At 43.5% G+C, this 24,142-nt stretch overlaps 1 long non-coding RNA gene across 5 annotated transcripts in view; it reads right to left on the reverse strand.

Annotated features, from left to right (window-relative positions):
• The window catches only part of LOC105490257 (uncharacterized), a 118,691-nt gene that overhangs the window by 19,330 nt on the left and 75,219 nt on the right, over nt 1-24,142 (reverse strand). The window contains exons 3-4 of one of the 5 annotated variants that reach the window (XR_011614961.1): nt 11,437-11,601; nt 3,666-3,843 (exon numbers count right to left, since the gene is read on the reverse strand). This is a non-coding gene — a long non-coding RNA (uncharacterized lncRNA). The other 4 variants (XR_011614959.1, XR_011614966.1, XR_003019975.2 and 1 more) reach the window with 4 other exon arrangements.

The following is a 24,142-nucleotide window of genomic DNA, read 5'->3' on the forward strand; positions in this document are numbered from 1 at the left end:
AACAATCCAACATAGATTAAATTAATTAAGAAACAAGAATCAGGCTCATTTTTTACAATAAAAACTTTTGATATTTTTATACATGCTGTTTATTCAAAACTTATAGGTTTTCTATATGGGAATTATAATTCCCTTCATAACCTTTAGTTTCAATGGTAGGATGACACGAATATTTTAACGTAACAATGACTGTCTACTTCAATTGCCTATACACACACTTTCAGTAAGTATGGACCATATTTGTAATTCTTGCCTTTTTTCTATTTTAAATTTGTGCTGATAACACTGATTGAAATATAATCTTTTGTGTAGGGGCTGGGCACGGTGGCTCACGCCTGTAATCCCAGCACTTTGGGAGGCCGAGGCGGGCAGATCATGAGGTCAGGAGATTAGGAGATTGAGACCATCCTGGCTAACATGGTGAAACCCCGTCTCTACTAAAAATACAAAAAATTAGCCAGGCGTGGTGGCAGCACCTGCAGTCCCAGCTTCTCGGGAGGCTGAGGCAGGAGAATGGCGTGAACCTGGGAGGCGGAGCTTGCAGCGAGCTGAGATAGGGCCACTGCACTCCAGTCTGGGTGACAGAGCAGGACTCTGTCTCAGAAAAAAAAAAAAAAAGAAAAGAAATATAATCTTTTGTCTCTTGAGTCTGGTAATAAAACATTTGCACTTGTATTTTTTGTGTGTCTTTGCTTTTTAAATTTTATTTTTCTAGTAATTTATTTTTATTATATTTTAAAAAGTAACCTTCTGCAATGGATTCGAAATTTTAACACAAGAGCTGGTCCTTCACTACAGATGCTTTGAGAAGCACTTGTACGGGGCCCCTGGGATGGAGTACTCTGTAATAAATTATCTACAACAGAAAATTTACATCTTCCTAGGTAAATGTGTGAAATTTCTTCATTCTTTATCTTTTGTAACAGTGGCAATGTTGGCCTTCCAGATGTTCTGGAAGAGTGGGAAGGGCAGGGGTGACTGGCAGGGCTGTGACATAGTGGCGTACATATTCTATCATTCCCCCTGTTTCTCTCCTTCTCTTTTAGGTCTCCATAGAGGAGGCTGGCTCCTTCTTACAGAGCCTCCAACAACGATTATATTCTGGGCTTCAGCATCCTTCTCTTGCCTGCACATTAGCTTTCTTACTTTTCTTTTTTTTTTTTTTTTTTTTTTTTGGAGACAGAGTGTTGCTCTGTCACCCAGGCTGGAGTGCAGTGGTGCGATCTTGGCTCACCGCAACCTCCGCCTCTTGTGTTCAAGCAATTCTTCTGCTTCAGGCCCCCGAGTAGCTGGGACTACAGTCACACTCCATCGTGCCTGGCTAATTTTTGTATTTTTAGTAGAGATGGGGTTTTACCACATTGGTCAGGCTGGTCTCAAACTCCTGACCTTAGGCGATCAACCCACCTTGGCCTCCCAAAGTGCTGGGATTACAGGCGTGAGCCACTGCGCCCGGCCTGTGCATCAGCTTTCTGTCCTCTGGAAATTTGTTGAAACTTCTTGTTTAGTGATACCCTTCCAGGCTTTTGTTGCGTGAGTTTATTCCTCTTTGTATTTCTACATGGTCATTTCACTGGGGTCTCAGGAGGGACACGAGGTGAACACATATGTTCAGTATGTCATCCTGAACTACAATAGCCAGGTTTTGGTTACGGAAAATAATAATGCTGAATGTTTTTTTTGTCTGAGCATACATTTTCATTTCTCTGTGTAGATATTTAGAAGTGGTTGTGTTTAACTTACTGAGTATCTGACAAATTGTTTTCCGAAGTGACTGTATCTTTTTTACATTCTCGCCAGCAATGTGTGAGGATTCCAGTTCCTCTAAATCTTTACCAGAATTTGGTATTTTCAGTTTTTCCGATTAGAGACATTTTAGTGTATGTGTCATAGCATCTCAGTATGGTTTTAGTTCGCATTTCTCTAAGCACTGAAAATGTTGAGCAACTTTTCATATGCTTATTTGCTATCATAATATATTCTTTGGTGAATTATCTGTTCATATCTTTTGCTGAACATTTTGAATTGTCTTTTTTTAATAGAGTGATAAGAGTTCTCTATTCTGATGCAAGTCTTTTTTCAGACACATGATTTGCAAATATTTAGTCTCAGCTTGAGACTAAACTTCGCATTTTCTTTTTTCTTTTTATTTTTCTTGAGACGGAGTCTCACTCTGTATCCCAGGTATTACAATAATAAATTTCCCAATATTAAACCGTTCTTCAATTCCTAAAGTAAATTCTGTTTAGCCTACCCTTTAAATATATGGTTAAAATATTTTTATAATATTTTATGATTTTATATCTATATTCGTGAAAAGATTATAGCTTCACATCTTTTTAAAGGTTTTTATCTTTTGTTATTAAGATTATTCTTGCTTCATAAAACGAACTCAATAATTGTTTGTTTTTTCTCTATGTTTTACTACAGACTGAATAGCCTATGAATGATGTATTACCACAGAATTTAAAGGCATTTACTCGTAAAGCCACTTAAGACTAAAATCATGGTTCTCAAATCTAACTGCATATTAAAATCACCTGGAGAGCTTAAAAAATCTCAATGCACGGGCCACACGCCTGATGAAGGAATTCAGAATCTCTGATGTAAGGATTTTTAAATGCAAAATAAAATGAAAGGCTCAATAGTTGATAAAGTTTGTGCTAGATCTAATATCTTCTGGTTTTGTCTGTAACTGGTCCAGTAGTAAATATTGATTCATCTGTAAGCTTTCTGACATCAACTAATGGTGTCCATAGCAGTAGAACTACAACCTAGTTTCTCTGCCTTTATCTTACTTTAATTGTACACCAAACTAATAAGGTAAAGCACGTAATATAATAACTATTTTAAAAGCAAATAAAATAAACTGTGGAAGGTTAAGTGGCAAAGCCTCTTGACTCCCATCACTTTGGCATTTCAATCAATAATAGAGTCTAAAGACCAAACAATAAAACAATGGTTAACATAGAAAAAAAGAAACACGAGTTCATTAACTAACCAGGAGATCTTATTTCCAAAGAGTAAATCTGATTACATTGTTCCTGTTTAAAACCCTTCAATGGCTTCCTTATGCCTAAAGGAAAAAAAAAAATCCAAATTCCTTTGTGTGGCATAAGAGGTTCTTTGTGTAACACAAGATCGGGCCCCTCATCACCTCTCCAGTTGTATTTCTCAAAAGGCCTCTCTTGCTTCCTATACTCAGTCATGCAAAATGTTCTGCAATTCTCTGAATGCTCTGGCTTTGCTTTTCCTTTTTGTGCCCATGCCTGTGCCCAAGTTATTTGCTTTTTCTGAAAGATCCATCTTTCAAAACCTTCTTTTCCCTCCCTCCAACCCTGTTGACCAACTTATCTTTTAAAGTCTGATTCAGTTTCAGGGCCATCTCCTCTGAGACCTTCCTTCCTGACTGCTTCTCGAGTTCCCCTATGAAACAGTGACTGCCCGAAGAGCAGCGACAGTTTGTAAATCATTCTATTCATGCTGCCTAGAACAAAGCCACACTTGTGTTTAATAAAGGTTTATCAAATGAATGAACACTGGTCACCATTAGTCTTGACCCCTTCTATTTGAAATATGTGAAATACACAAAGTAAAAGATAATTTCTGATAGGGGCTGACATCAGGAACTGTAAGAGATCTGTCCACTGAACCCAAGGTCTTACCTATTAAATCTCTACTGTTGCCAGTCTGCGCCCCTGGATTTTCAAGGGGCTCCGTGGAATTGGGAGGCTGATGAAGCTGGTGACCGCCCTCCTGTAAGCGTGCTGTTTTGGTGATTCCAGTGCTTACTCCTTTCCTCACATGTGGTCATAAGAAGTCAGGAAAGTCAATATGCTTTCACTAGGAAAAAAGGAGGAAAGCCTGCTTTAATTGGCTGTTACATTTTTGATGAGGCGAAAATTCAAACAAAATTATGACCATAAGGACTATAATTGTTCTTTCCTGTTAATAACCTTAGTTAGCCAATTGGATTGTGAGTGTGTGGCATGCTTGTATTGTGTACGTGAGTAGGGAATGCACGTGCGTTAAAGTTCACATGTGCTTAAGAGCTTAGACACACCCGCAATTTGCAAGACAGCTTCACGTCCTGATGGGCTAAAGCTGTGTAAGAAACCTGAGCTGTAATTTCTCCACACAAATTTACATCCTGGGGTGCTCACTTCATCCTGTGGTCTGTATGCTCTGTGACTACACACCTGGCTGAGAACAGAATTAATGATGAGAAATGTGCCTGCTTCTCTGCATAAAAGATGATGTCTGAGTAGAAGGTCGCCAAGGGAGGATTAAGAGCAAGAATGCGAGAATGTGCTCAGGAATCCGTGCGTGAGATGATGAGCTTGTGAGCTGATGTTGATTCTGTGCAGTTTCCAGTGTCTTATTCACAGGCAAGATTTTCTTGCTCTTCATTCAGCCTCTAATGTTTTAAGCAAAGATTTTTTAAAAGATCTAACAGGAAACAAGGAGCTGCAGTGAAACTTGGGCAGTCAGTTTGAATCTGAATAAATATTTGTCAGATTGGAGAAGTGCTGAAAGCATTAAGATACTTGGAGATTTCTCTTTTTCTTTGGCAAGAAGCATGACTGGGACAGGTAAGGGCTATGAATTCTTCCGGATCACTCCCTCCCATGATGATCTCTCCTTTGAATTTGCACTTTGTAGTCTGACACAGATTAGTGCTTCCTAGTCCTCTAACTGTAACACATGCCTCAGTTTCCCTTCTCCGATAAGATTGGGATATCTTTGGGTGTAGGAAAAAAACCAGATGATCCTTTTTTTTTGTAGCCCAGCAAGTTCCAGGAACATTAGAAACTGATTAGAAACTGGTACACAAGTGTTACTTGCTTAATTTATTACAAATCCTTTAAAAATGAGGTAATGACTATCATTTAAAAATAAAAGCAAACTGTGAAGAACTTCTCTCTTCCTGTTAGTGGAGACTTTCCAGAGAATTTTTTTTTTTTTAAATGGAATGGGAAGGCAGTGGGCATGTTGAGTTTTCAATTGAGTATTTTGCTGTAAAGAACTTTAGAGGAGAGGAAAAAAGAAAACGCAAAGCCAAACAAAGCTGGTATTTTTCAAGTGCTCATTTAATTTCAAAACCACAGTGTCTTTCATTGATTTTTTTACCTTTAAAAAGACAGCAATGCCCATCTGCTCAAAATCCCATCCAGAGATGAAATTATGAATTAAAGCTGTGTTACATATGTACAGTTGAGACATCCTCTGTTTGTGCACTGGGCCTGCCAGATGACACGCTGAAACAGCCTGGGGTCTGTGCTTGGGGTGCTGCCAAGGGAGCAGATACACGGCTGATGAAAATCATCCATCATTTCAAATCAGAGGTGCTCTATTCTTGCAGACTCCTGTTATGAACAATCTCATTTGATCTTATATTGAAACAAGCTGTCTTCAACACTCAGGCCTGGCCCCAGGCACAATGAGGCAGATGGAATAGGAATCGCTCATTCCATGCCTGCATTTGCCGGAATCCTAGGATTTCATCAGAAGTTTGCTTGTGTGAGCCTAGCCTGACAGGATCAACTTCACTGAGTTGTGCTTCAATATCAGTTCTTATCTCCTTCAATTTGCGCAAAAACTCTCATGGAGGATAGTGTTCATCATTTTTTCACTTAAAGTCATATATATGAGTCTTTATATAGAGCGATTCTTTTTAAATTCAGTTTCTGGGAAAAAAATTAAAAAGTCACATGGTCTTTCTGTCTGCTAATGATATTATGCACGTTGCTCTTGTCTCTATTTTTGCCTTGGCCTCCAGGAAGCTCAGAGCCACATTTTACACTCAATTACAGAAATAACATTACATGCTAGTATTACCATATTTGTGATACTCTTTTCTGTTGATCCTTAGTTTCCATTTCCATTCTTCTTTTATTAAGCCTAACACATTTTTTGTTGTAAGCTATATCAAAATCATTTTGGAGAAAGGCCAGGCTTATATAAATGATAAAGCATAACCATCTTTTATTTCCCTGCTAAGTGGTTTGTGTTTTACAGTATATACTTTTAGAAGAAATAGACTGTTTCTTTAAACAGATGAGAATCAAATATCTTGCTTCTTCATGAAGTTAACCATGGTTATATCATCCACATTGATACAGATGCCTGATAAAAGATCAGAATTGCGTTTGATAACCAGGTTTCTCTTATGCATTCTCAGCAGCTTTCAGTCTCTTAAGTTTTTAGTCTTCTTTATTTACTACATTAATCTTGAAAGTAAACACGGTTCTTATCTAAAATTAATATTATAAGATTAAAAGAATTTATTATAAAATAATCTATTTAATCTTTTAATATTTAAAATATATTAAATGAACTTACAAAGACAACAGCAGCTAAGTTAGAATGGCCATGACTGAATAGAGCAAAACTATAATAAAATAAAATAAAATAAATAAGGGAATATATCCGTGAAATGTTAAGAAAGGCACTAGCCCAAGTAATCAGTACTGAGACTGCACCTTGGGTTTGCTTTAAAGCCTCTAGCATGAAGCTCATGGCTGCCCAGTCATCTCAAGGGTCAGCACTGTCCCTTAGGAGCTTACAGTTGAAGTCGACTAGGCAACTCCTAGCCTTGGACAGACGCTGAAACTCAGCACTTACACACAGGGCTGATGTTATAACTCGGAACACAGACTCCTCAGTTTCCCTTGATACTTTTTTTCCGAGAGCCACTCACATCCGTCTTCTGTCTTCTTTCATGATCCTGTCTTAACAATCATGTAAACTGAATCCTTTATCAGACACTCAACGGAAGCACTTTGTCAATTACTGGTGGAGGGAGTGTCCTGAAGAAGCTATCCATGAAAACAAGGGTGACCCGGCAGGCTTCACGGAGCCTTCACGAAGCCAGAGGGCAGCGGACGTCCACCCTCACTCAGGACACCCTTGGGGCACTCTGCGCATCGCCCTGCACAGCTGCAACTAGTTAAGCCCTTCTGGGCACCATGTGCTTCCGTGACCTGCGCTTCCTGTGTCTTGTATTCAAAATTTTTTCCCATCACATCACATGATCCTGCAGTTTAGGGACAATGCTGACTTTTCCTCTGCCATCCTCCACAGCACACAGTGGGGCTCCTGCCACCCTGGGCCTTCTTGTGTCCTGGTTGAGCTGTGTACGGCCCCGCTCTCCCACCGGATCCTCCTGGGTCAGGGAAGGATTCTTTGGGGAAATGATCAGCGTCCTTACCCACCACCTGTGCGCCTCGGGCAACTGGAGTTCTCAAGCTCCAAGGCCTTCGTTTTCTCAGCTGTAAAATGAAGGGGCTGCAGCAGCCTCCTGTTTAGAAGTATCCCACCTGAGTTTATATCAGAATAATCAGAGATACGTATATATATCTTTTTACATTTTTAAAATGTTATTTCCCCTCAAACCATGTCAGCTTTAAGTGGGGAAACGAATTTTTAAAAAATGATGTGGCTGTGCCCTCCAGTGGCTGAGCGTGAAGTCACCAGGCTGTTTAGGTGACAGCAGGGCTCGCAGGAAAGCGCAGGCCGGGCTACACCCCAAAGGACCAAGGTGGGTCTAAAGATAGGTGAATCTGCTATTCCGGAAAACACCGAATCGCCGTGTAGACCGGTCGCCAAGTATAACTGCGAGTCCCAAGGCGTCACCAGCATGGGCATCCCAGCCCCGGTGCTTCGAGTCCTACTTCTGCTTGGCTATCGGGAAAGGGACGGCTTCGGGGCCACTTGCAGGCTCTCGACACGCGGCCGCTGCTGGGAATCCTCGCGGCCGCGGCTCTTCCCTCTCCAGCGGGAGAGAAGCCGCAGAGGCCTGGCCGCTGCTGCCTGCTCCCGACACCCGCCGGTCCGCCCCTCCGGCTCGGCTGCAGGGCCGGGGCGCCGACAGGCGGCAGCCGTCAGCCCGCGCCCAGAGGAAGCCCGCGGCCGCTCCGGCCCCCCGCGCCAGACGCAGCTGCGCCCCCAGCGGGGTGGGTCGCGGGACGGCAGCGCACGCAGCCCGCTTCCCGCTTCCCGCTTCCCGCTTCCCGCTTCCCGCTTCCCGCTTCCCGCTTCCCGCTTCCCGCTTCCCGCTTCCCGCTTCCCGCTTCCCGCTTCCCGCTTCCCGCTTCCCGCTTCCCGCTTCCGCTCGCTCCCCCGCGGGCCCGACTGGATCGTCAGGTTTGCGCAGGCCGAACTGGAGGAATAAACGCAAAGCCCCAGACCCTCGTGAATTGCAGGATCCGCCTCACGTGCAGGGTGTTCACGCTGATTTCCGGACTCCTTGCAGGCAAAACAATGAGTGAACTGACAGTGAAGGCGGAAGGACTTACCTAAGTTATACAATGATAAATAAATGGCAGATGAAAAATGGGACCTTTGGTTTCTAGTCAATGTCTAGATAACTTCCTCAGGAAGCGATTCGGCAGATGCAGGCCCAGGTAGCGAGGAGAATGGCCCCTTAGCCAGCTCTTAGGGTTCCCTGAGGGCTGAGCTAGGAGGGAGAGAGGGAGAGAAAAGGTTAAAGACCCTTCCGGTCCTTAGCATCACCCCGAATGAACGTTTCCCGAGCACTTACTTTATAAAGAGCACTGTGGGCCGGGCGCGGTGGTTCACGCCTGTAATCCCAGCACTTTGGGAGGCCGAGGCGGGCGGATCACGAGGTCAGGAGATCGAGACCATCCTGGCTAACACGGTGAAACCCCGTCTCTACTAAAAAATACAAAAAAAAAAAAAAAAAAAAAAAAACTAGCCGGGCGAGGTGGCGGCGCCTGTGGTCCCAGCTACTCGGGAGGCTGAGGCAGGAGAATGGCGTGAACCCGGGAGGCGGAGCTTGCAGTGAGCTGAGATCCAGCCACTGCACTCCAGCCTGGGTGACAGAGCGAGACTCCGTCTCAAAAAAAAAAAAAAAAAAAAAAAAAAAAGAGAGAGCACTGTGATCGATGCTGGGGAATATTCAGAGGAATAAATAAGGCAATCTCATTTTCCAGGTCTACATCCACTGGAAGGGTCCCCTCCTGCAGGGACTCGGTACTGGTCAGCCACTGCGCCTTGGCTTTCGGTTCTGAAACATGCTGTAGAGTTCAGACATGTTTTCTGCCTCCAAGAGATTTATATGCCAGCAAAGGAAAAAAGACACATACATAAGGAGATAAATAATAGGCAAGATATTTTTTGAAAAGTAGTTGGGGTAAAAATACACATAACAACATTTACCATCTTAATCATCTGTATGTGTCCCGTTCAGCAGTGTTAAGAACATCCACACCATTGTGCAGCCACACTCCAGAACACTTTTCATCTTGTAAAGCTGAAACTCCACACTCATTAAACAACATTTTCCCGTTCCCCTTCCCCTAGCCCCTGAAAAACCACCATTCTACAGATGCTCCTTGACTTATGATGGGGTTAGGTCCAGATGAACCCATCATCGAAAGCTGACAATGCATTCCATGCCCCTAACCTTCTGAACATCGTAGCTTAGCCCAGCCTACCTTAAACGTGCTCAGAACACTTACATTAACCACTTACATTACGTTGGGCAAAATCACCTAACATAAAGCTTATTTTCCAATAAAGTACAAAACATCCCGTGTAATGTATTAAATACTGTACTAAAAGGGAAAAGCTGTAATAGTAAGTACTCAGTAAATGCTCAGAATGGTTCTATGGTGTATTAGTCTGTTCTCACACTGCTAATACAGACGTATGGGAGACTGGGTACTTTATAAAGGAAAGAGGTTTAATTGACTCACAGTTGCACATGGCTGAGGAGGCCTCACAATCATGACAGAAGGCAAAGGAGGAGTGAAGTCACATCTTAGATGGCGGCAGGCAGGCAAGACAGAGCTTATGCAGGGGAACTCCCATTTATAAAACCATTAGATACCATGAGACTTACTACCACGAGAACAGTATGGTGGAAACTGCCCCCATGATTCAGTTATCTCCATGCTTGACATGTGGGGATTATTACAATTCAAGGTGAGATTTCGTGGGGACACAGCCAAACCATTTCATATGGATACTCAAAGTACAGTTACTACTGAATGCATACCGATTTTTCACCATTGTAAAGTCGCAAAACCATAAGTCAAGCCATCTTACGTTAGAAATGGTCTGTACTTTGTCTCCATGAATTAAGACTATTTTAGGTACCTCATGTAAGTGGGATCCTATAGTATTCATCCTTTTCTGTCTGGCTCATTTAACTTACCATAACGTCTTCGAGGTTCACTCATGTTGTAGCACGTGTCAGAAGTTCCTTTCTTTTTAAGGCAGAATAATATTCCATTGTGTGTTTATAGCACATTTGTGTATCCTTTCATATATCGATGGACACTCGCGTTGCCTCCACATTTTGGCTGTTGTGCATAATGCCGCAGCGAACATGAGTGTGAAAGCAAACATTTTCAGTATTTGTTGGAGTGTCTGCTTTCAGTTCTCCTGGGTAGATATCCAGAAGACCCTATGGGAATTCTATGTTTATTTTTTTGAGGAACCACCACACTGTTTTCCCTACTGGCTGTACACTTTTGCATTCCTGCCAACAGTACACAAGGGTTCCCAAGACATCATTTTCAACCTTAAAAAAAAAAAAGCGGTTTCAAATTTACAGAAAAGCTTCACAAAGAGTACAAAGAACACCCGTATTCCCCATTTGTTAGCATTTTACCACATTTGCTCCATCAACTTTTGTCTTTATTTACAGACATATTCGTTTTTGGCTATGATGCCCATCATCCCTAAATACTTTTGTGTGGACCTCCCCAAAGCGAGGGCGCTCTCCTGTGTAACCACCACACAACCCTCCCAACCAGGGCATTGACATCAATTCAGCATCATCTGGGCCTCAGACCCCATTCACATTTCACTAACTGTCCCAAAAATGTATTTCCTTTTTTTCCTTTTTGGTCCAAGATCAGAATCATGTTTTGCACTGAGCTGTCACATCTCATCAGTTTCCTTCCACATGGAACAGTTTCTCAGTCTTTCCCTCTCTTTCATGTCTGTATTGGTTTGTTCTGGCTGCCATAGCAAAGCACCACAGCCTGGGTGACTTAAAGAACAGAAATGTATTATCTCACAGTTCTGAAGACCGGAAATCCAAGTTCTAGGTATCGGCAGAGTTGCTTTCCTCTGAGGCCTCTCTCCTGGGCTTGCAGACGGCCATCCTCTCCATGTGTCTTCAGGTGATCTTCCCTCTGCGTGTGTCTGTTTCCTCATCTCCTCGTCTTAGAAAATCACCGGTTATATCAGATGAGGACCACATCAATGGCTTGATTTTAATTTTTTAAAATTTTAACTTAATGGCCCCTTTAAAGAAATTATCTCTGAATTATGGTCATATTTTGAGGTACTGAGGGTTAAACTTCAACATATAAATTTTGAGGGGGACATGATTCAGCCCATAACAGTGTTCTTGAGAGTCTTAAAAGGTACACGCCCTTCAGAGTGTAAAATGATACATACCTGGATCCCTCCGATGTTATCTCATGACTAGACTCAGTCCACACATCTTGGCAGGACTACCTCAGAAATTATGCTGTGTTCTTTTCAGGAGCAGGTGCCAACATTTTTCAATTGACCAAGCTGGTGTCTGCCAGTTCCTCCATGATAAAGTCACCATCTTGGACTCTGCATTTGATTAGTGTTTGGGTGGAGAGATTTAATAGCATGTCAGTATCCTGTTCTTTTGTCAAACCTTTACAGGTATCCTTAGCATCCAGTTAGGCTTTTTCAGCTAAGAGAGGGGAAGGAAAAGTGGAAAGAGAAAAAAAGGTGGAAAGAATAAAGTTTAAAAAAAAAAGTTAAGATAGCATTTTAAGGTACTTAACTGGGAATGTTTAAAAGGCAAAACCAGTAACTTCTATTTTCAGTTCCTTGTTTTGCTTGTAGCTTTGCCTAGGATGGCTACAGTAATGCTTATGTAAATCAAGAAAATGTGCTCTAAAAGAGAAATTTAACTGAACAAAATCTCATTAGTAATGATAATTCAGCAGATTTTTTTTGAGAGTTTACTATGGGCTAAGGTTTCTCTAAGTATCAGTTCTTTTCATTCCGACTACAATTGGATGAGGTGGCATTACTGTAATTTCTGTGTTACAAGTGAGTAAACAGAAGTATAAACCTGTTAAGCAACCTGTCCAGGGTCCTGCAGCTAATAAGTCTCCTTGGAGTCTCTGGGTCTAAAGCCTGTGATTGTAATTGTTACCTATATTGCTATCTGGGTACAATGCAGCTACACAGGACCTGCAATGCTAGAGATCTGAGGTCCGACATGCTCCAAAGTTGAGTTCATCTCTAAATTTAGTGTCAAAATGACGAAGTGGTTTCCAAAATTGGAAAATGAGTTTCCATTCCCTCTTCTAAATAGAATTTTTAAAATGCTTTCTTTGTTTTGTTTTTCAATTTCCAAATTTCGTTTTTCAGAGGAAGTAATGCCTTGTCTTTGCATTTCACTCAGCTGGCTCGAGGATAGGACTGAATTCTTTTTTTGGAATATGGAATGACCTGAATACGCAATGTAAGAGTCAGTAGCAACAAGTGCAAGTCAGTGAAAGAATTAGTTCCATAAACACAAAACATGGCCTGGCCAGCAAGGAAGGGAGGGTCTGAGTGCAGTCTTTAGCACATCCACACACCACTGGGCAAGATGTCAAACCAAGCCTATTTTTACCTAAGACACGGAGGTGAGTAAGTATCTCTTGAAACTGAGTTATTGGCCGAGCTAGGAGCTTTATACGCTCTAAATGACCATGTGAAGTTAGCATTTTTACCTTCATTTTGTGACAACAAAAGTGTGGTTCAGAGAGATTAAGGAGACGACCCTAGGTCAGTGCTGGAGCCCAGATGTGAACCCACATTTGTCTGGCTATCTCCAAATCTCATATTCTTTTTATTTACATCATGCTGACTACTTTTTGGTGAGTGATATCCCACTAAGAATTGAGATTGTGTTTCTCAACCCCCCCAAAGCCATGTGCCAGGCTCTCCTGGAATGTGGTCAGCACTCGATCACTTGATGGGTGGGAATGAGGTGCCCAGGAGTGAAGGTGCTGCCGTCAGGGAGGACCCCAGCTGCATTCACAGCTGTGTGACTTGGGTATGTTCCTCAAGCCATGTGTTCACCATTGTGCTCATCATAAAATAGGGATTATATCATCTGACTCATAGAGTGAAGAGGATTAAACGAGATAGTTCATACCACATGCTGAAAATAGTAAGTGCTCAGAGTCAACAATTATTAGTTTATTATAACTAACTGGTCTGGTTAGACTGCTGATTGAATTATTAATTTGGAATGCTGTTCCCTGAGGGTTACAATATAGCCCTATCCTATTCAATAGCTTAAAAGGGACTTGAGTATGTGTATGGCATACATACTCATTACATTTAGGATGATGGTAGCTTGGATGGTAGGGTCAGGTACCCAAAGCCTGGGAATCTGGAGTAGTATGCAGCTAGACTGTGTATAGATGCCTTTTAAAAATCCACCACCAATTCAGTGGCTTAAACTAGCACTCATTATTGTCAGCTGATCTCAGCTCTAGGCTGGGGCACTTGAGCTGGGGCACCTGCGCTCCATGTGTCCCTCAGCCTCCTCTCAGGGCACAGCGGCCACCCCAGACACAGCCTGCTCATGGTGACGGCGGAAGCATATGCATACAAGTCCAGCCATGGAAACGCTTTTCAGGGCTGTTTGGTCTCGTAGCTCTTAACTTTCCATTGGCCAAAGCAAGTCACATGGCCGTGGTGAAGGCTAGAGAATGACACCACCCTGCAGAGTGAGGGCCCCGCAAAGCTACGCAGGACAGAGTGCATGGAAGAATTGGGACCATTTGTGCAGTATAATATAGGCTGGATTCAAGCAGATGGATACATTTAAGATTTTTTTTTTTTTTTTTTTTTTTTTGCTTGGGTTCAAATTTTATCCCAAGAAGACAAGCCTGAGCAACAGCAACCGTAGGAAAGAAGTGGTTGACGCTCTGTTTCCTAATAGGTAAGGGGACCATGCAATTGTCATCCAAACTAGGACATTCAAGAGTAAAACAAGAGCATCAGTAACAATTCAGCCAGGACAACAAGCATATTGGAGACTGTCCTGGGCAAAGCGAGATCCATGATCACCTAATGTTTAGCTTAACATATTGCCATGAACGTCATGTGCTCAGGCTGAATTACTGGGTGTATAACACTAGAGGATGAAGAAGACAGTTGTGCTCTCCTTAGTGCTGGGCTGGCCATACCTAAAGTATTGTCTTTATATTCGAGCTTTCAAACTACCTGCTCTGTTTAGAAGAGAGGTGAGAGTAGTGTGGAGTGTAGAAACTTTGTCAAATGACTCTTGATGCAAGGAACACAGCATATTTAGTGAGAAATAGGAAATGCTTATGGGACGCTTGACATCTGTGGTCAAATATATGAAAGTCTGTTACAGAAAAGAGGAATTAGACATGCTTGGTATTAATGCACAGGATAGACCTTAGACCAATGGTTCTAGAAAAAGAATACTGAAATCTGAATCAGAAAAATTTTATCTTATTTCCACTTACCAGCTGTGTGACTGGCTAAGCCATGCAACTTCTCTGAGCCTCCATTTCCTCATTTGGAAAGAAGCGATAATGTAAACAACTCAGTCTTGCTGTGAGGATTAAATGAGACTGTGTTTGTATTATCCAGGGTTCTCCAGAAAAACAGAAATGATAGGATATATGTGTGTGTGCATGTGTATGTGTGTGCATATATGTATATATGTATGTGTGTGTATATATGCATATATATGTATGCATATATACAAATGTATATATATGTAAAAGAGGCGATTTGGCTCATGTAATTATGGAGGCCAAAAAGGCCCATCATCTGTCATGTGCAAGCTGGCGAACCAGGAAAACTGGTGTGAATCAGTCTGTGCCTGATAGCCTGAGAGCCGGGGGAGTCAATGATGTAACTCTCAGTCTGAAGGTGAAGGCCTGGGAACGGGGCGGGGGTGGGGGCTCTGCTAGTGTACGTCCCAGGGTCCAAAGGCTCAAGAGCCAGGACCTCTGATGTCCAAGGGCAGGAGAAGATGGACGTCCCAGTTCAAGGGTGGAGAGGGGAAACTGAGAGAGAGAAAGAGAGAAAGGGAGGGTGGGAGAAAGAGAGAAAGAGAGACAGAAAGGGAGGAAGAGGGAGGGAGGAAGAGAGACGGAGGGGGGCAGAGAGAGAACGAGAGAGAGAGAGAGTGAGGAAGATTCTCACTTCTTACTTCTTTGGCCTTTCTGTTGTATCGGGGTTCTCAACAGATTGGATGATACCTTAGTGAGAGCAGATATTCTTTACCCAGTTTACTGATTCAAATGCTAATCTTTTCCAGAAACACACTCACAGACACACACACACACAGAAATATTTGACTGAGCATTCTTAGCCCAGTCAAGGTGACACATAAAATTAACCATCGCCATGTGTGTGACTGTACTTCGCAAATTATAAAGTGGTATATAATTTCAGTATGGTAACATGGGCATCAGATTCCTGTCCGATGTAAGAAAATGGTCTGAAGAGTCAGGGTGGCTGCCTTAGGAGGTAATGAGACCATCTAAGTTGATTGGAGAACACTGGGAATCTCTGGAAAGGATGTTGTGGAGAGGTTTCAAACAAGGTGTGTGTCCTCAGTTCTCACAAAGGTCAGTTTCAATCTGCTGTCTGGAATGGGGAGATTCAGGACACTGGAGTAAATAGTTTGAGAAGGGACTGTAATTTGATCATCCTGACAACCTTTGGTGCTGTTAGACAGCGTCAATCCTCCTCCTATCTTAAGAACGCCTCCCTTAGGGAGGTCAGAATCGCATCCCTCGAGCTGCCATTCTTCCTGAAATGTTACCTTTATCTCCACGATCCATTCCAGGGAGTAAGTGAGAGAAGCAGACTGGGTGGATACTGTGTGAATGAAACCACTGGCACCCGCTTAAAGAGGAGCAATCGCATCCCAGCCCTGGCTAGCTGCTGACCATTGACCATTGACCATTGACCATTGACCATGTGAAAATATGGTCATGTATTCTTAGACCTTCCAGTTGTCAAGGGAAGCCAGAAACCTAGATCATAAGGGAAATCCTCCAACTTTTAAACCTTGACAACATTCATTAAATGTTTATTTATTAAATACCAGGTTGGACAGAAATGTAAATGCCAAATAAAACAAATCAGAGGCAGAGGCTCAATGAGGAGTGTAGATGGAGAATGGCCAAACCCCTGGGTACATGCTTGGAAAGTGCCCTTTTTTAAGGCAATAGTTTTACTCGTCGGTTTTTGAGGATTATGAGCAACAACAATAACAACCAAAAAGACACTGGAGAATGCACCATGGAAGCTAGATATCAAGACAACTAGAGAAGTTCCTCAAAAAGTGACTTTTTTTTTTTTTTTCTTGAGATGGAGTCTCGCTCCTGTCATGCAGGCTGGAGTGCACTGGCACAATCTTGGCTCACCGCAACCTCCATCTCCTGGGTTCAAGCGATTCTCCTTCCTCAGCCTTCTGAGTAGCTGGGATTACAGGCGTGTGCCACCACGCCCAGCTAATTTTTGTGTTTTTAGTAGACACAGGGTTTCGCCATGTTGGCCAGGCTGGTTTCAAACTCCTGACCTCAGGTGATCCACCCACCTTGGCCTCCCGAAGTGCTAGGATTACAGGTGTGAGCCATCGTGCCCAGCCAAAGAGTGACACTTTTTAAAAACTTGTAATTATTTTCCCCCTATTCTATGGAACAGACTTCTCTCAGCTTGCCTGTAAATATTTGTCACTAATGTCTTAATGTGATTCCAATTTATCCATTATTAGCTTAGTTTTCCCACCAGAAACAGTAGTGCAGAGCACTACAACACTCTGTTTTGGCATAGACCAAATTCAACTGGAAGGAGAGAATAATCAGCTGACTGGCCTAGAATACAGAGTTTAGTCGAGAATCCCAAGCCTGACCAAAGAGATTGCACGTCTGACTGGGGCACCATCAGTGGTAAGTGCTGGACAACTAAGTCTCCTAAAGCCCGTGTTTGTAGCATCTGCCTCTTCCTATAAATGCTTCCCAGCCATGGCTGATTTCAGGCTGCCAATGTGATGTCACTGAAAGCAGGATTGGATAGAAATGTGCACAGCCAGTTCCAGCATACCACTGGGTCCAGCCCAGTGGGACCCTGAACAGCTAGTAGAAAGCAGGAAGACCCGGGCATTAAAGTATTGGTGTGAGGAGAAACACAGCCCCAATTCCTCCGTCTCCCCGAGGCCTTCTCAGTGTCTGTTCTTTTGTTCTATGGGATCACAGAAGGGGTGTCCTTACCTGATTTGGATATCACACACAAAATGTCATTAGGTGATATAGCATCCTGATAGGCAGTTGTAGATGCTCATGAGTGATTAAAAGGATCAGATAAGGGGATGAGGGAACCCCAGGTCTAAGAATGTGAGCTCCATGAATGTCTCTTCCTACAAGGGTCGAGTCCATCTCTATGTGGCTCAGCCTGCTAGATGGGGACATGGAACAACGGGTCTGGGTGTGTCCAGCCTCTGGGCTCAGGTCCCAGCCCATAGCTCTGCTTGTTGGGCACCTCATCAAGCTGAAAAGTTATTCCAAAATTATTGGGATTACATAACTGTCTTCTTAGTGGGTATGCATTTCTTAACTATAAGAAGGTTGTGGATTAAATATAGAAATATTTAAGGAGATGAAACCCATCAACCTTCCGGTAATGATAGTTGGTGCTGAGAAATAAGCTGTGCATATCTGGTGTTTTAAGAATTCACAGTGTTTAAAGAAATTGGCACATTGGAGTCACAGATTATAATTATGATTCTATTACAAATATGTTATTAAATAACTCACATTGACTTGTTTTATATTGAAGTCTTATTAAAGCGATATGCATTTAAGATACTTAAAAATCCCTATATTTGTAAGTTTATTAGATTTGTAGGAGTTTTTTAAGTACTTAAGATTTTTGTTATCAAATTATAGCCCTTGAAAGTTGAGTATTTTACAGGTAGGTTTGAGCTATTTATGGCAATCCAATTAAGTTGTAAATGTTTTCTTAGCAGAGATGGCTAAAATTTGCTAGAGTCGTACTATTTATGAAATAGTAAGCTTGTAAGTTCAATTAAATGCTAAAGGAAAGATGAGATTTAAAAATTCGTATTTTAAGTAAAATGAATATTAATTAAAAAAAACCTTTGAGTAATATTTTGGTGCACAAAAGCCATTCTTGGGAATATCCCATAACTTTTCATTGACACCCAAGCCCCACAGGCGGAGCAGATTTCCCCTCTCTGTTCCCCCAGCACTTGGCAGTGCGTCAGGTGCACACAGGCCACAATCACCAAGTCAGTTTGTGAGCTTCCCTTTCTCATGACACCTTGCACTCCTCTGCTTTCTATTTCTAGAACTCAGTGCGAGGTGTGGCACTGGTGGCGGGGGAACCTCAAAAAAAGCATTTTGAGCTCTGCTTTTAGTAATTCCTGACACCAATTTTTTTCCCCCATTTTGCCTACACTGGTTTGAGTTAGTTTCCTTGAAACTAAGAGAACTTGCTAATTGAGTGATGGTGGTGGTCATAATCATAGCTGGGTGATGAGTTTCGCTGGGTGCTCGGCACTCTTCTCAGTACTTAATCATCGTTGGCTTACCTAAATAAATCTTACTAAAAAAGTTTCCTCATTATCAAACATCTTCAGATAAAGAATCAGGACCCACTAAGCTAGTTAACGTGTCCCAGTTCACACAGCTGGGAGTGCCAGAGACTAGAATCAAACCCAGGCTGTCAGCTCTGGAGCCATGCCTCGTCGGGTGCAGTGCTCCCCACTTCTCCGGGCTCTGGCACTTGATGATAGTGGTGACCTTGGTGACTCCCCACCATGATGTCAGGAACAGGTTCTAGCCCATCAGGGAGGGGGAATCACTAAGTTGGGGATACGTGGGGATGTCTGTATTAATTGCCACTTGCTGTTCAATTTGGAGGCCTTCTTTTTTCTTGCTTGTGGCAGGGTGTTCAGCTAGCTTAGGATAGGTCTGGGGAGAAGGAAGGACACTTGTCTCGAATAAGCCAGAGAGATGGGGACAAATGAGGAGTCCTGAGCCTGGCCAGATTTAGGGTGCCCATGGTCCCTCTGTAGGCATGTGCTCATGCGTAGACTGACTCACAGTTGACCAGCACACTCAATTTCCCTTCGTTATTGTTGTTGCTGCTGTGGTAGTCAATTTTAAGTGTCAGTCTGACTGGGCTAAGGGATGCCCAGGTAGCCGGAAAAGCATCATCTCTGGGTGTGTCTGTGAGGGCACATCTGGAGAGATTAGCATGGGGACCAGCAGACTTTGAGTAAAGAAGATCCACCCCCACCAACATGGGTGGGCATCGTCACATTCATGGAGGGCCCGCTTAGAATAATAAGGCTGAGGAAGGGTGAATTCTTTTTCTGTTTGAGTGCAGACATCTGTCTCCTGTCCTCGGATAGCAGATCTTCCGGTTCTTAGGCCTTTGGATTCCAGGACTGATGCCAGTAGCCCCCAGGTTCTCCTACCTTTGGCTTTGACCTGGGAAGTCCACTGTCAGCTCCCCTGGTTGCCAGACCTTTGGATATGGACTGATCACACCACCGGCTTTCCTGGTCTCCAGCTTTCAGATGGCAGATGGTGGAACTTCTCAGCCTCCACAGTCACACGAGCCAATTCCCATAATAAATCTGTCTATATTTCTATCTACCTATCTCCCATTGATTCCGTTTCTCTGGAAAAGTCTGACTAATAGACCTGCCATACAAAAAGGTTGGTTAATGTCTAAATATATTGTACATATGTCATACCAAGCATGGTACAGTGAGTTTTAGAGACATAAAAAGCCCCATTGTCCTCTTGAATACACCAAAGTTGACTCCTCCAGAAATCCTGCTGTGCTTGGGGACTCAGAGGGTGAATAAACCTAAATCCCTAGCAAATTGCACCTTAGATAGATGACGAATTACGGAGTACAAGGGACTTGTCATTCTGTTTGTACTGTTGTTCAAGTGGAAACACAGAATTGTGATATTACTAATCAAAAAGCTACATTTATCCCTATTTGTCAGGCATCTGAAATGAACCACTCCTGGGCATCAGCGTCATGTTCCCTGAAGCCATGGCACTGTCACTGTTGTGGTGGAGGGGAGAACACGGGTCAGTGGGGACGCTAAGGAAGCCTGAGAGAGGGCGCAGGCACGATCTTGGTGCAGATGGAGACCAAGGGTCTCCAGAGATCCATTTGTTTCAGCGGGAGGTCCGGGGACTCGTGTGGGCCAGAGGGAGCGACATTGGTGAAAGCCTGCAGGTGAGAGAGAAAAGGAGAGTCATGAAGAGGGTAAGTGTGAGAGAAGGAACTTGAGAGAGCCCACAGGGGCGTTCGTGGGTGGGAGAGCAAAGGGTGCTTAGAGGAGAGGCTGGGGAAGTGCATGGGGTCAGAGCACGTTGGATAAGCACAGGGTTGTGACTTGAGTGAAAAATGTTCTGTCCATCCCTAAAGAGTCCATTGATCTATTAGCAGGCAAACTTTCCTGGGGAAGATTCTCACCCAGGACTAGGTGCCCACCTACATGCCCAACGCACCCAAGGGCCCCTCTACCATTTCCTTATCACCACAGAGAGTAACTTACATGCCTGTCTCCCTCACTGGACTGTACTTCCTGGGGTGCAACAATGCTCTTCTTTTCTCAGTAAACCCAAGACCTCGTACAGCTCCTGACATAGGAAAGGACCGCTTGAGCATCTGGTGAATGCTGCTGTTGCAGGATTTTTTGTAGTAAGTGTTATTAAGAGTGTGTTGTTTGACTTTGGGAGGCCGAGGCGGGCGGATCACGAGGTCAGGAGACCGAGACCGTCCTGGCTAACACGGTGAAACCCCGTCTCTACTAAAAACACAAAAAAATTAGCCGGGCATGGTGGCGGGCACCTGTAGTCCCAGATACTCGGGAGGCTGAGGCAGGAGAATGGCCTGAACCCGGGAGGCGGAGCTTGCAGTGAGCCGAGATTGAGCCACTGCACTCCAGCCTGGGCGGCAGAGCGAGACTCTGTCTCAAAAAAAAAAAAAGTTGTACTGGGCACGGTGGCTCACACCCGTAATCCCAGCACTTTTGGAGGCCAAGGTGGGTGGACCATTTGAGGTTGAGATTTCAAGACCAGCCTGGCCAACATGGTGAAATCCTGTCTCTACTAAAAAATACAAAAATTAGCCGGGTGTGGTGGCACATGACTGTAGTCTCAGCTACTTGGGAGTTTGAAGCAGGAAAATCACTTGAACCCAGAAGGCAGAAGTTGCAGTGAGCCAAGATGGCGCCACTGCCCTCCAGTCTGGGCCACAGAGCAAGACCCTGTCTCCACAAAGAAAAAAAAAAAAAAAAAGGGCCTGGCGTGGTGGCTCATGCCTGTAATCCTAGCACTTTGGGAGGCCAAGGTGGGTGGATCACCTGAGGTCAGGAGTTCGAGACCAGCCTGGTCAACATGGCGAAACCCCATCTTTACAAAAAAATAACAAAAATTAGCTGGGCATATTGGCAGGCGTCTGCAATCCCAGCCACTCGAAAGGCTAAGGTAGGAGAATCGCTTGAACCTGGGAGGTGGAAGCTGCAGTGAGCAGAGATCACGCTGTTGCATTCCAGCCTGGGCAACAAGAGTGAAACTGTCTCAAAAAAAAAAAAAAGGGATGTCTTGCTTGCATTTAAAGATAATGCTACGGTCAGCCGGCTATGTGCTTTCCAACAAATCATCACTGGGCAGGTGTGAGTGCAGAGCAAGGAGGAGATGAGCGCATGGGCGAGCCTCAGGGCCTCTGGGAGAAATCGATGCCCTTGGTCATGGTCTACCAGTGACAGACTCTTGGGAGGGAGGAGTATGCAAATCAGAGAGAAAGAAAATGAGTATTGTAAGGAGGACAGAACTGGCAAAATAGGGAGTCAGGGAGGCTGTTGGGTGACAAATGAGAAGGGCCTAAGCCAGTGCAGTGCAGACAGGCCTTATTCTAGACCCTTGAGTGGAGCCATGTGGGGCTGTGCTGCAAGCTTCACACACGTGAAACTGCTTCATCCTCATCCCAGACCGGGAGGTGGGAACCACCAATATATCCCCATTTCACCTGCACCCAGAATTTAATTTATGAAGAGGACTGAGTGAGCCATACAAGAGGCCAACACCACTGTTGGCTTCATGGGTTTCATGACTGACAGCTGCCAAGCTGTGCAGGGCCACCCGGGAAGTGCTAGGGTCCAGCAGGAGGCAGCAGGAGGGAAGAAGAAAACATGTCCAGAGCCCTTGTAGTTTTTGAGGGAAGAAATAGGTGAGGCGGGGGAGGCAAGTTGGAGCATATTTGGGATGGCACGTGTTGAATGATTTCAGTGTGCTTGGGGCAATGGGGGAGGTCTCTAGGTGTCTGGGGCCTGATCCCGGGGTGATTTAGGATAGGAGAAATATGGGCTTGGTGTGTGCAAATGTGGTAAAGGAGGTGGTTGGAGACATGGACTTTGGACTGATTAGTTTGCATGTGAAAGGCATGCACAGGGTCAAGTCGTTAGCTCTCTCTAGGAATTAGCCATGGGAGGGGCTGTCTCTCCCCGGCCAGCAAGGCCCCCAACATGTCAAAGCATTATAAAATACAGAAAATAAAAAACGTGATTAATACACTTTCCTTGACAGATGAGCGAATCCTGACACAGAGAGGGCAGTTACTTTGCACGAGGTCACCCAGCTAAGGGATGAAGCTGGGCATTCAATCAAGGAATTGTCTCTCTGCTTAATCACTGTGACAGCTGCCTCCAGATTAATGTTAATCTTTCTAAAAGTGGTAAAGTGTAATAGTTCAGTTATTATGGCAAACAATTCTTTACGAACAAGTAAGGCTTATTTAATGGCATAAAAGAGAATAGGAAGCAGTTTTCCATAGTTCACATGAAGTCATAATCTGCTCTTGCAAAACTTGAATAAGTACAATTCACTTTCGTAATCAAAGGAAAAATGCTGTCATCATGCACCAGAATGCCTTCCAGAATTGGCGAGGGCACGTTTGCCTCCAGATGTCATTTCTGATTAATGAGGAGCAGGTGGCATGACAGGCGAGGCCGACACTCATCTCTCATGGGTGGTTTCAATTTACGCTGCCCTGAAGCAGAGAGATGGTCTTTGATGACCTTGCAAGGTTCACTTGGGGCATAACATAATTTTTTCCAGTTTTGTGGATCCACAGTTTCCTCCTTGTTTAAGCAAAGTGAGCCAGTAAGTTGATTGTTCAAAGTAACGTCTGCATTTTTCAAGTTTGATGGACTAGCATAGTGCTACAAATACAGCTATAACTTGCTTAATCCATTTTTTAAAATCTTTCCGTAAGTGGAAATACATATTTCAATGAAAATGGTGAATTTACAAACAATAGTGTTCTTTTAAAGAAAAAAATCAAATTTATCAGTTTTCATGAATAAAAAACAAATATTTCAAATATTTGTTTGCTCTTATGTGAGGAAAAGACAAAAATTTGTAAAGAAACTGTTTGCTTAATGCATGTTGTAGTGTATTAATAATTAAGTACAATTAAGCACACGTTTCCCATACAGCTTTCCCATGCAAGGCACTGTGCTGGGCACTACCTTAAAACTCCTTATTTTAGAACCTTGGTTATAGGTGTCCATTACCACATTTAATTCACATAGCAGTCTGCTGAGGCAGGCGGAACAGACGTCGTGGTAGGTACTGCTTTGTCTGAGCAGCCACATTTCTTATTCTTAAAATAACAGAAAAACTATGAAAACTGGCTTTCCCCAGTGAAATCTCAGTCTTCCTCTTACAGAAGTGGGGGTCCAGGGGCCAGCAGCGGTTGGCTTTAGTTTGACTGTTCAAACGATACCATTTGGCCATTTGGTGATGCCATTTCCTCTCCAGCTCTCCCCATCTTTCTTCCTAACCTTCTTTTGTGTGTTTGCTCTTGCCTCCATGCTAATCGCTGCCAACTTGCAACTTCTGTTCAAATTTTACACAGAAAACTCTAGTAGGAGTTGACTCTGTTTTTCCCCTTCCCTCTGGGCAACAACTCTTTGTTTTTAGACTTGCAAAAGAAGTACACTGTTGTCCATGGACCTCAGGTGTCAGTGTGTCAGTTACACGAAGCCATCCTCCCTGGGAGAAGAGGAAAGGGA

The sequence above is a fragment of the Macaca nemestrina genome, chromosome 16, assembly GCF_043159975.1.
Source record: "Macaca nemestrina isolate mMacNem1 chromosome 16, mMacNem.hap1, whole genome shotgun sequence".
Classification (NCBI taxonomy): Eukaryota; Metazoa; Chordata; class Mammalia; order Primates; family Cercopithecidae; genus Macaca; species Macaca nemestrina.